A 13,172-nucleotide genomic window follows, 5' to 3' on the forward strand; every position below is an offset into this window, starting at 1 on the left:
ATTGTTCTGTCTATCATCATCGTTATTCTCCTAGTTTTCATGTATTTTAATCTACACTTAACTCTATAACTCTTGTAAAGTTTATGTTGTGAAAGGCATCTGGTGTGATCTAAACATCCTAAACATTTTGGCTTCTTTGCATATCATCAAACAAACTTTCATGGTTTGAATATGAGATGTTCCCCCAAAGTTCATGTGTGAGACAATGCAAGAAGGTTTAGAGGAAAAAATGGTTGGCTTATGAGTTATTAACCCAATCAGTGAATCATGCCCTGATGGGATTAACTGAGTGGTGGCTAAAGGTGTGGCTGGTGGGTGGGTCCTGACTAAAACAGAAATTAGTACCAAGAATTGGGGTCATTGCTGTGACTCACCTATGTGTTTCAGAGTTTTTGGAGCTTTCTGGAATCCATGGCAGAAATTTTGAGATGTTTAGCAGTTCAAGCAAGGAATCCTTTAGATTTTTGTAAATGGAGCTTAATGGATGATTCTGGTGGGTGTGCAGAAGACCTAAATGCCAATAGGACTGTGGACAGTGAAGACAGGTCTAAACAGGGTTCAGAAAAGGAGAAGTCTATTGGAATTTGAAGTAGAGGCCATTTATATTATTTTCTGGCTAATAAGTTGTCTGCATCCTTAGATTTTCTGTTAGGCTGATTTTAAAAAAACAATGAACTTCTTAATCTGGCATAAGTTATGTCTAGGTACCATAGCATTTAGGTAGTAGAATGTATATTGGTGGCAGCTTTTATCCAAGTTTATTGTGATATTCAGGAGCAAAAAGATTTAAAAACTTGGACTTGAAAGGTGAGAGTAACACTGGGGCTAAGGAAGTTGCAGTTGTTAAAGACATTACTGCCATTAAAGAAATGCTAAAGACTTTGCCCAGAGATAATAAAAAAAAAAAGATGGCTTGAGGGCATCTCAGGAATTGGTAAAATCATATCCATCTAAGGCTGTCCTCTGTCACACTCTTCTGCCATGATGTTCTTCTGCCTTACCTTCAGCACCAAGGAATGGAGCTGGCTGTCTATAGACTGAGCCCTCTGAAACCATAAGCCCCAAATAAAGTTTTCTTTCTCCTTCTTTTTGGGTGGTTAGGTCACAGCAATAAAAAAGCTGACTAAAACATAAACTACACTAAAACAAACTGATTTCAGCCTCACCTAGTGATAGAAGTCATCTCTGATTTTGTCAGCTGCCAAATATAATGTGATGATCAAATTCAGAGAAAAGAATTGACTGTTGTTAGAGTTTTTGCTTTTATTATGCACTCATTATTCATACTATTCCAATCCAGAAGTCAACCAGACTCAGGAATATATATATATATATATATATATATATATATATATATATATATATATATATATTTATTTTAAATTAAACACAATTTGGGCTAATATACCATAAAATGATGAGGTTGATTTTCTCTTAATGTGTCAAGGATGCTTGGAGGAGGTAGACTTGCATTTTAGAATTCCATAACTTCTCAAATTTTTGTACCAATCTTCTGCTGAAATTTAATATCTTACCAAGTCTCTCTTCCTGGGTCTTCCATCCCTTCACTGTTTCAGGCATAAAATAAAAATCATGTAACTCACTTTTTAATGATGTCCATTAGCCTAGGTGTTTTTTGTAGAACAAATTGAGATATTTCCCCCTTAATTTTGGCATTTATTTCTTTTTAACTTAATAGTGAGAGTGTGTTGTTAGAAAATAAGATAAATTAAAATTAAGTATTGCTCTCTAAATATTTTAGACACCCTATCATCAAATCTTTTATTTTTGTTCACATCACCCAACAGCCTGTTATTTGGACTAATTTCTTCCTTATTCGCAGGCTTTTCCCTCAATTCCAATTACCATTAAATGGCTATGAAGGGCAAGTTAGCCATTTGTTTCATTTTTTAGTTTCCTTATGAGATTCCACCCCTCACCACCAACCCAGGACTTAGCATTTTCCCTCCTCAGAGTTTTATCAAAGCATTATCTGAGTGAAGGGAGTTTTCCCTGGAAACTTGGAGCCAGTTATATAAATAGAAATTTATTTCTTCCCACCTCCTTGTATGCCCAAAGTAAAGTGAGTTTTTCGTTTTTTTCTTTTTCTGTCATTGCATGTGAATGATGAAAAGAATTTAGTTGTGTGGGACATGCCAAAGTTTCAATCATAAGTTTAGTTTTTATTCTCTAAGTCTGAATGAGTAGATGAAGAAGACACTAGCATTATGTATAGTATGAAAAACTATAATTAATTCAGCACTAAACTATTAAAATTTTTTGGTATGGTACAAATCATACTAGACTGTGGGAAAGGCGACTTTTGTTCTGATTTTAGCTCTTCTAATCTCTTTGTGATTTTGGGAAAGTCACTTTGCTTTTCCAGAGTCAATGTTCTCATTTGTAAGATGAATAAATTTGAATAGTTGTGTGGATGTGTGTATGTGAGTGTGTGTGTATTAGGGATTGAACTCAGGGGCACTCAACCACTGAGCCGCATCCCCATCCTTATTTTGAATTTTATTTAGAGACAGGATTTCACTGAGTTGCTTAGTGACTGACTTTTGCTGAGGTGGCTTTGAACTCATGATCAATCTGCCTCAAGTCCCCAAGCCATTGGGACAGGCGTGTGCTACTGTGCCTGGCTCAGTTAATATATTTCTAATGTAATAATGCTAGTCTATTTAAAAGATTTTATTTTAGTACAATGAACTTTTGCTTTCAAGTTTTTTATCTTTTTGCTTTATTGTACCTAAGATTGTATACCCCTCTATATGTTCAATTGTTTCTCCGCTATTTTTAAAACAACATTTCTCTTTTTCAAATTATATAATACTTTGACTCTGTGGGAAGAAAATCCTTGTAACTACATAATATCAATATCTACCATCAAGAACCTAATTATAGCTGTGTGTGGTGGCCCATGCCTCTAATCCCAGCGGCTGGGGAGGCTGGGGCAGGAGGATCACAAGTTCAAAGGCAACTTCACCTCACTTCTGCTGAAGTTGTGAGGTGCTGAGCAACTCAGTGAGACCCTGTCTCTAAATAAAATACAAAATAAGGCTTGGAATATGGCTTAGTGATCAAGTGCCGTTGAGTTCAATCCCTAGTAATCCCCCCTCCAAAAAATAAAAAAATAAAAATAAAGAACCTAATTATGGAACAGCCATATTTTCTTATTTAGTTCATAATTTCAAATCATTCAACTTATGAAGTGAAAAATATACATAAGCCACCACAGAGACAGAATGTTGAGATACTGATATAGAGTTTTTAATATATTATTCTGTTCTTGAATCTTTTTGTAGAAAACTTACACAGTCCTCTACTTTGTTTCTAATTAGAGAAAATCTGATATTTAATACTTAAAAGTTAATAGTCTATCAATATCCATGATATTTTCAATATTGAATGACATTGTTTATAGTCCTTATTTTCAGATTTTAGGACATTATTAAATCACTTCATGAATCGGGAAAAGATTATTTCTTTTTCAAGGATTTTTCACTGTTTTTCTATATAACAAATGGAACTGTTGAAAAGATATCAATATTCGTGGATGCTAACTCTGTGTGCTTGCAGCTGGGCAGTCCTTAGTGTGGGGACAAGGTGAAGAGGATAGAGCTATTGTTGGTAGGTAGCATGTTAGGTTTTAAGAAGAAAGCCCTGAGTTCCCGGAGAATACTACTGCATATCTTACTGGGTTATCTTGAGGGAAACATGAGATCTTTTAAAAGTAATCCTGTGCTGTAGACAACATCAGGACCCAGCATGAAATTGCTGTGATGATTTTTGCTGAAACATTTCATCTTACAAGTCCTGCCCAAGTAATTGTACTTTCTTTGGAAGGGTGTAAGGGGGTCGGTGGCTGGTTCCTGCATTTGGACCTACAAGGATTAAAACAGAAAGTAGGTTCTTTACTTGCATTATCATGAACACAAATGCTAGGCACAATCTCTTTATTCTTAAGTAATATATTCTATGGTAAACCTTGTTCATAGGGTTTCACAAGTGGGTGAAGAGACTCAGGTGTCACACAGAGTTAAATACACTGGTAGCTGGCTGTTAGCAAACTCAGGAGGTGTGGAAATTGCCTTATTTTAGAAACTGAAAAACTCATAGCTCTTTCATGACTTTGCTGAGTTCTATGGGATAGAGAGAGAGTGGGAAGAGGTGAAGGCACTTTATTCTTGAGTCCCTTTTGAGCGATTCTTGCTTTAGGACATAGTCCTTTATCTTTGCCCTGGGTTGATCCAAATGTGGAAATAACTTCTACTGTGGAATCATAATGCTCCAAAGCACTATGGATAAAAATAAGTTATGTGACATGGTTTTTAAAAATAAAGCTTTATTCAAGGATCACCTTGCTCACCTCACAATAACTTAGAATCACATAGTTTATTCCCCACCTAGAGACCACAGTGGCTATTTCTGCCCAGGTAGCACCCTGGCCTACTGCCAACTTCCTTGCTGTTCTCCTGACCTTTCTCTCACATTTTATTACTTCTTTTTCTCTGTTATATATGACAACATTTATCTTTAGTTCCTGCTCCAACCTTTGCAAATCTGCATCCATAAAATTCCTTGGAGTACAAATTAACTATACCCCTAATCTTTTGAAGGAACTTGTGTTTATATATAGCAGTTTTTTTTTTATGTGAGGCCTACATAGCATTTTCTGCGTGTAAACATTTTTATAATATTATACACTGGCTTACACAAAGCTGAGATATTAACTACTGTTAGGATCACCTCATAAATATAAGTTCTTTCAGATTTTCCATGAAAGTGACAATTACAGTGAAAATTTTCTCCGACTGTGCCTTGAAGAGTGGCTTGGAGATTATTTTTTTAATTCTCTATATTCTTCTGAGATTCCTAACCATACTTTTCTCCCTGCAGGGAATGCCCACCCTCTGATTTTTTTTCCCCCTCATCTACTTGAATAGTGACAGTACTTGTAAATGTCAAGCTGGAGTTTTTCTTTCTTAAAGAACTATTGATATAAGCCTAATAAAATGCATCCCTTGTGTTGTTGACCTTTATTTAAATAAAGCACATTTTAGCATTAGAACAAGTAAGCCATTAACATTTGAAAAACATCTGTTGTAGCATTTGTAATTAGATTTTGAATGATTATTTTTATCATCTCAAATACTCACATCGGAGTTGTTGCCAAACTCTGTATTGATAACATAAAGACTAACCTATTTCCATATCTGCGGCATCACTGCAAATCATGATTTTCTTTGGGCTGAGTGAAGACATTCTAATCTTAGTAATATCCTTGAGTATATTTAAAGAATATTTTAAAATGTCAGCTGAGAGCTCAAAGATATAGAGAGCTGGAAAGGACATTGCTCCCACCCTTATAACAAGATAAAAGCTGGACAAACTACAAATCAAGGAATGTTCTTGAAGCTATCAGAGGACATAGGGTGAAGAGCAAACAGCTAAATTCAAAATGGGGAAAGGCAGGCACAAGTAGTGAAAGACAAAATGCTAAAATTTGCTTATTTGGGCCTAGTCATTGCAGAAGCTAGAAAAAAAAATGTAGCTAAAGATTTTTAAAGGAACTGTGAAAGGCCAAAGAATACAAAAAGAGTGTGAAACTTTCGAGGGCCACAGACATAAGAGGTTTGTACTCTCATGTAGGGTTTTCCTTCAGGAAGGCCACTGGATACTCACAGGGAAGATTATAAAGAATCCCAAGGGAGGTTCCATATGGAACTGGTTGGGGAAGGGGAATAATAATCAATGCCAAAATGTTCCCCAGATTCATGTCCTTTATCTTCAACAAGCATCAAAAGTTTTAATAAGCACAGAGAATAGATTACTAAGTATCTAAGAATCATAGCACATTGTTAGAAGATTGGATACATACAATAAAATGAATAGCACTGGAAATGAAAAAAAAGAAGATAAAATAAAACTATGTTTCTAGTGTTTAGTTGTTCTAAGAAGTAAACATTTTGGAAAATAGTGTATTAATGTATTGTGTGTTTATAGAATATGAAAGAATAAAATACAGAACAAAAAATCAAAATGAAAATGGAAAAGAGTTAAAATACATTGTTAAAAGATCCTATGTTATATGTTGAGTGTTTAGTAATATTTGAAGACAGATTCAGATTATTTTCATCTATATTGTAAGGTGCAGGATTCAAAATGAACATGCAAAAAATCAATAGAATTCTTATACACTAATTGCAAATAATCTGAAAAAGAAACCAAGAAAGCAATTTCATTTACAATAAGCTTAAGAAAGCACCTAGGAATACTTCAAAAGAGGTTAAATATCTCCTTAACTATAAGATTGATTAAAGTAATTGAATAAGCCACAGAAAGATGGAAACACATCCTATGTTCATGAACTGGAAGAATCAATACAGCTAAAATGTTCATTGGGCTGGGGATGTGGCTCAAGCGGTATCGCACTCGCCTGGCATGCACAGGGCACTGGGTTCGATCCTCAGCACCATGTAAAAATAAAAAATAAAGATGTTGTGTCCACTGAAAACTAAAAAAGAAATATTAAAAAAATTCTCTCTCTCTTTCTCTTAAAAAAAAAAATTCATACTGCTGGGTGTGGTGGTGCATGCTTGTAATCCCAGCAGTTTGGGAGGGATTACAAGCATTCATCAAAACAAACGAAACCAAAAACACCCAAATAACCAAAGCAATCTTGAGCCCAAAGAACAAAGCAGGAGGTATTATAGTATCTGATTTCAAAATGTACTACAAAGCTACTAAGTAAGCAAAGCAGCTTGATATTGTTATAAAAACAGACATAGATCAATGGAACAGAATAGAGAGCCTAGAAGTAAATCCAGCTTCTATAGTTAACTGATCTCTGACAAAGGTGCTAAGAACATGAATTGGGAATGGATAATCCCTTCAATGGTATTGGAAAACAGGTTATCTATATGCAGAAGAATGAAACTAGACTCCAATCTCTCATCTTGTACAAAACTCCACCTAAGTATAAGATCTGAAACTTTGAAACTATTAGAAGAAAATATAGGAAAAATATTTCAGGACATAGCAATAGGCAAGGATATTTTAGATAAATACCCCAAAACTCAGGAAACAAAAGCAGAAATGGACAAATGGGATAACATCAAACTAAAAAGCTTACATATAGTAAAATAAACAAAAGAGAGAAGAGCCAACCTACAGAATGGAAGAAAATATTTGTAAATTATTCATCTGACAAAAGGTTAATATGCAGAGTGGTAAGGAACAAAAACAACTCAATAACAACAAAAAACTAAACAACAACAACAAAACCCAAATAACCTAATTTCAAAAATGGGCAATAGACTTAAATACACATTTCTAAAATAAAGACATACAAATGACCATCTGGCTCATAAAAATTACCCAACATCACTAATAATCAGGGAAATGCAATTCAAATAGAAGCAATAACACCTCATTCCAGTAAGAATGGCTGTTAAAAACAAAAACAAAAACACAAGAGATAACATCTGCCAACAAGAATATGTAGAAAAGGAAACACTTGTACACTATTGCAGGAATGTAAATTAGTACAGCCATTATGGAAAACAGTAAGAGGTTCCTCAAAAAATGAAAAATAAATCTACCATATTATCCAGAAATTCTACTAATGAGTAAGCAGCTAAAGGTGATGAAATCAGTATGTCAAATCAGTATTTCTGTACTCCCATGACTATTGCAACACTAGTTACAATAGCCAAGAAATGGAAACAGTTTGAGTCAATCTATTGAACAGAAAAATAAAATGTGCAATAGTTGTAGGATAGAATACCATTTTGCCATAAAATGAATAAAATCCTGTCCTTTGTAGGAAGATGGATTAAATGCCATTATGTTAAGCAAAATAAGCCGGGGTAATATTGCAAGATCTCACTTATACTGGAATCTAAAAAGTTGATCTTATAGAATTTGAAAATAGAATAGTAGCTAGGAAAATAGGGGTGAGTGAAGGTAATAAAGGGTGGCTACCACATAGTAAATTATAGTTTTATGTGGTGAGCCGTTTCTGTGTACTGTGGCCGCCATTACAAGATGGCGCTGATAAGCGCCGTGGCCTGTGATAAACAACTCCTTATTTTGGGAGAGTTGGCACGTAGCTGTAAAACACCCTATGAGAAAGATCCACGTGGCAGTTGTGCATTGGGGCTTTATCTGCTTTATTAAGGCTGGGGCACGTAGCAGTAGTAGTAGTAGTAGGAGTAGTAGTAGGAGTAGCAGTAGGAGTAGTAGTAGTTTGAGAGAGAAACAAGCTAAAAGACATGTCTAAACAAAGGCCTGAATAAACTGCTGAAGGAAGAATCCTGTGTCGTGTTTCCTCTGCTGGCGAGGGGACGCGGCAGTTTTATAGTTAGATAAGTGGAAAAACTTCTGGTGTGCTATTGCATACTAGGGAGACTATGGACAACAACAATGTTCTATACAGTTAAAAAGTACTTGAAAAGATATCTATATCTATCTATCTATCTATCTATCTATCTATCTATCTATCTACTTTTTGAGACAGGGTCTCACTAAGCTTCCTGGGATCTTGCTAAATTGCTGAAGCTGGCTTTCAACTTGTGATCCTCCTGCCTCAGCTTCCCGAGTTGCTGAGAATCCAGGTATGCATCACCATGCCTGGTGAAGAAAGAGTTTTTGTACATTTTCACCACAAATAAGTGGTTAATATTTGAAGTGATATATATGCTTTCCCTCATTTGAACATTATACAACATATACATGTTATGTGCTAAAACATTGAAGGATACCCCATTCAATTTTATGCCAAAACTTTAAAAAAAAACCTTCCTAGAAATTTATAGTTACAGTTTGATGTGGCATAGGTGAAAGCAGAGATACATATATCAATGAGAGTTGATAGAGAGCTAGAGAGCACAGAAGCAGACCTATACAAATATAGACTACTGTACTAGTCTATGACAAGGATGTCAAAGGCAATTCAATGGAGAAAGAATAATCTTTTGAAATAATGATACTGGGATATGAGTACAATCATGTTTAAAAAATATTCAACACATACTTTGGGTTTACAAAAATGACTGAAAATGGATCATAGTCCTAAGTATAAACTGTAAAACTATCAAACTTCTAGAATAAATAGTAACAAATAATCATGAACTTGGGTTAGTAATGAGTCTATAGATACAATAAACCATGAAACTATATAGCAAAAGACTAAACTATACAGCCAAAAACATAATTTTTAAAAGAAAAATTAATGTGCTGTTCTTGATCAAAATGAAAACTTTTTTCTGCAAAGGACATTGTTAAGAAAAAAAAAAGACAGCATATAGCTTGAGAGGAAGTATTTGCAAATCACATATTTTATAAATGCCTTATTTCTAAAATACAAGACTGATAGAATTCTATTTAATGATTAAATTTAAAAATGGGCAAAGGGGATATAAAAATGGCGAATAAACATAGGAAGATGTTTAACATAATTATTTATTAGAGCAGTGGAAATTAAAGCCATAATATAATATCATTGCAGATTTATTAGAATAGCAAAATTTTTGAAATCTGTAATATGCAGTTCTGATAAGAACACAGAGCAATTGGAAATTCATTGCTGATGAAAATACTAAATGGTATAGTCACTCTGGAAACAGAATTTTCTTATGAAGTTAAGCACATAATGACCATACATAAGTCTTTATCATAAATTTTCATAAGTAAAAGAATTATGTTCACACAAAAAATTATATGTGAAAATTTACTGTCTCTGAAAACTGAAAACAACCTAGATATCTTTCAAAAGGTAAACAGATAACAAAACTGTAGTACATCCAACAATGAAATATTACTCATCAATAATATAGAGTGAACCATTGACTCAGACAACAGCAGGAATGATGACTTTTAAGTATACTTTGCCAAATGAAAGAAAATAGACTCAAAAGACTACAATATGTGATTTTTCTATATACAGCATTCTGGGGAAACCATACCAATAAAAAATAGATCAGGCCTTGCCAGAGATTGGAGTTAAGAGTAAGGTTTGACAATAGTGGTTGTATAAGATAACTTACAGGGTAATTGAACTTTCTTTCTTTCTTTCTTTCTTTCTTTCTTTCTTTTTTTCTTTCTTTCTTTCTTTCTTTCAATAATTATTTATTTATCGAACCTGGTGTATATAAAAATTTACATCTTTTAATACAATTTTGAAGTGTTTTCACACACACACACACACACACACACACACACACACACACTTGTCCTAAGGTGAAACAGTCACCTTACCAATAAACAGTTGCAAGTATTTTCACCCAAGTTTGAAAAATAGTCCTGAACATCAAAACCTGTAACAAATTTAAATTAATCATATAAAACTTGTTTCTTGTAGTTTTCCCTTTGCAAATATTCAAAACAATCTGCCAAGTAACTAATATACATTGGTCACGACATAATCCTGAACCATTTCCACACCAAAACCAGATGCTCCTTTAATTTTAAACCCATCATCGGAGATAGAGAGAAAATCCTCTCATTTTATATAAAACAAAATTCACATGTACCAACGAAGAAAGAAACAAAAACCAAAACCCTAGTATTGACACTGATACTCAGTGTCTTAAAGTGGCCCAAAAGACTTGCTCAAAAATCAAATAGTGGCTGTAGATCACTGCAATGAAACCCAAGAGGCTTTCACCTTTTGGCATCAGATTTTTCCAGGTGTGTGAATGAATACTTTCTAGGTGTCAAGTGTGAAAAAGGAGATGTGCCCTTGTGGAAAGCATTTGCTCAAACACCCAGAGAACCAGTTTTACCAGAGACTTCTTTTGAGGTCAGGCAAAAACAAACAAGAAAAGATTATAAGCTCCTTGTGTCATCCCTTTAATCGGATGTGATTGAGTCCTAAGGTCAAATGTAAAAATGTGGGACAAGTCTCATGTTTAAAACAAACAAATAAAGAAACAAAAGACAAAGTATAAACACAATCAGCCTCTTCGTACACTCCCCAGTCAGCATGGCTATCAGGCTGGGCAGAAAATGTCAAGATATAGACTATTGCTTCATGTGATGACTCAATAAAATGAATCATTACTGACCTGAACCACAGGATGAGGGAATCCAAAGAACGCAGCCATTTTAGTAAAGTACTATCAGGCTCTGTGCTGATTTTCTAAACAAACTGCATTTATTACAAAAAAAAAGGGAAATAAGACATAATAAAGACTATACTTCTATATTTCATTTACAGTGTTTGAGTTCTGGAAGGACCCTGTGTAACAGAGGCAACATACAAATAAGAAATTTTATGCCAATCAAATGTCAAATTTTCACTACCACTTTCCTAAGAAGGATTTTTCCCCCAATATCTATTAATCACAAAGAAACATAAGCTGTGAAAGTACAGTTCAGAAAATAACAATGTAGAAACTAAGGACATTATTACGACCAAGATGGTTGGTAAACAAATGAATTATGAGTTTGGCATCATCAGAAAAAGGCCTTTTAAACAACTCTCCAGGCATTAAAAAAAAATCTCTTCAGGTAGTAGATCTGTCCCAATGTCATGGCAACTAGAACAAGAGCTTCAAAGAAGGACCAGAGAACCACTCTGCTGGTTGTGTTGTAATTGATGGCTCTCCCTGACTTCCATATACTTCCATTCATGCTTTACAGCAGTTATGGTCACCACTAATTCATTAATAATTTCTTTTAGCATGTTCTAGTGAACTTCTGTTTTCATGTCTTGTCTTTCTGGAGCCTTCCCAACATCAGCAGGAACATCTCTATCTTGGGAGTCATGATAGACATCCTACTACTAAAGCAAAACTTATATGTTCTGTCCATGTGAGCAGCAAATGTGTATTTCCCACTGGACTCGTGGTCTCCTTTATAAATTCTTTTATTGTCAGGGCCTGTAATCTCCATGTTAATGTCCAGGAAGCCGCTGTCTGCCACCTCTAAGATGAGGCTCATCTTAGTGCCCAAGGGGTCCAGCTGGAAGAAACACTACTTGGCTTGCGGGTGGATGCTGATCAAGTAGCCTGAGGCTATGGCCAGGAGCACCAGGAGCTCAGCGACTGTCACCATGGTGGGAATGGGGCGGAAGCCAGGACCCTGACTGCATCCTCCACAGCTGCTGCGGCCACCTCAGCTCTGGATTGAACTGTTCTGTGTGATATTGTGGTGGTTATTACAAAACTGAATTACTTGTTAAACCATGGGACTGTAAATTACAAAGAATGCTTAAGTTTTAAGCAATAAAGAATGACTTTTTATGCTTTTTTATATGCAAAAAATTAACCAAAAGAGTATTCCATAATGAAATGGAGACTGTGAAAAAATACCTCAAGGTTTATCATATTATATAGTAAAAATTCACCAAAGGCAAAGGAGAAGAACTGACCCCAATTTTTGATTAGATACTATAAAGCTAAAAATAAAAATTGACTATTAAAATCTGTACTCTAGTTGATCAATTGTTTTCCATACGAATATATTTTTGTTATTCTTAAACTACTTTATGTGTAAAGTAGAGCTGAACAAATAAGCACATATATTATAGATAATGAGAACCAAGGTCTTCACTGTCAAAGAAAAAAGTCACAAAGAAGCAAGTTAAGGGAGGCTAGCATGAACCCTGTGGTGCTAGATTAGAATTGCTGGTCAATATTAATTCATGTTTAATATACATTCAGAAATAAATATTATGGTTGGTATATTTAGCAAGTAATAATGCAGGACTTCCAGTTAAATGTGAATTCCAGATAAGCAAGAATATTTCTTTAGTATAATCATGCCCTATATGATAACTAGGACATATGTATATTAAAAATTCATTGTTTATCTGAAATTCAGTTTTAACTGAGCCTCCTGTCTTTTATTTGGTTATTCTAAATTAGAGATATGTGCATACACATGGGTGTAAATGCACACCTAGGCTTCCTGGCTCTGTTCTGTGAGAGTGCTAGAAGTATTAAAGTGTCAGGGGCAATACAACCAGCGCCCAGATCTTGGTCTCCAAGTATCATTTATCCACCAATAAAATAAACATGGGTGCCTTGAGGGAATGGCTGATTCTAGATTTGGGACAGAAAAATAAAGATGAGCCTGCTATGTTTTGTAGTAACAGAAAGTTAGGAAGGGCTTAAAGGAAAACAAAACCAAACAACAGGAGGAGAAAAAGAAGTAATAAGAAC

At 34.7% G+C, this 13,172-nt stretch overlaps 1 pseudogene; it reads right to left on the bottom strand.

Moving 5' to 3' along the window:
• Positions 1-11,478: 11,478 nt before the first annotated feature.
• Positions 11,479-12,063, bottom strand: LOC113185569 (transmembrane emp24 domain-containing protein 2 pseudogene; annotated as a pseudogene).
• Between the last annotated feature and the right edge of the window lie 1,109 nt (positions 12,064-13,172).

This window comes from Urocitellus parryii, chromosome 8, assembly GCF_045843805.1.
Source record: "Urocitellus parryii isolate mUroPar1 chromosome 8, mUroPar1.hap1, whole genome shotgun sequence".
Classification (NCBI taxonomy): domain Eukaryota; kingdom Metazoa; phylum Chordata; class Mammalia; order Rodentia; family Sciuridae; genus Urocitellus; species Urocitellus parryii.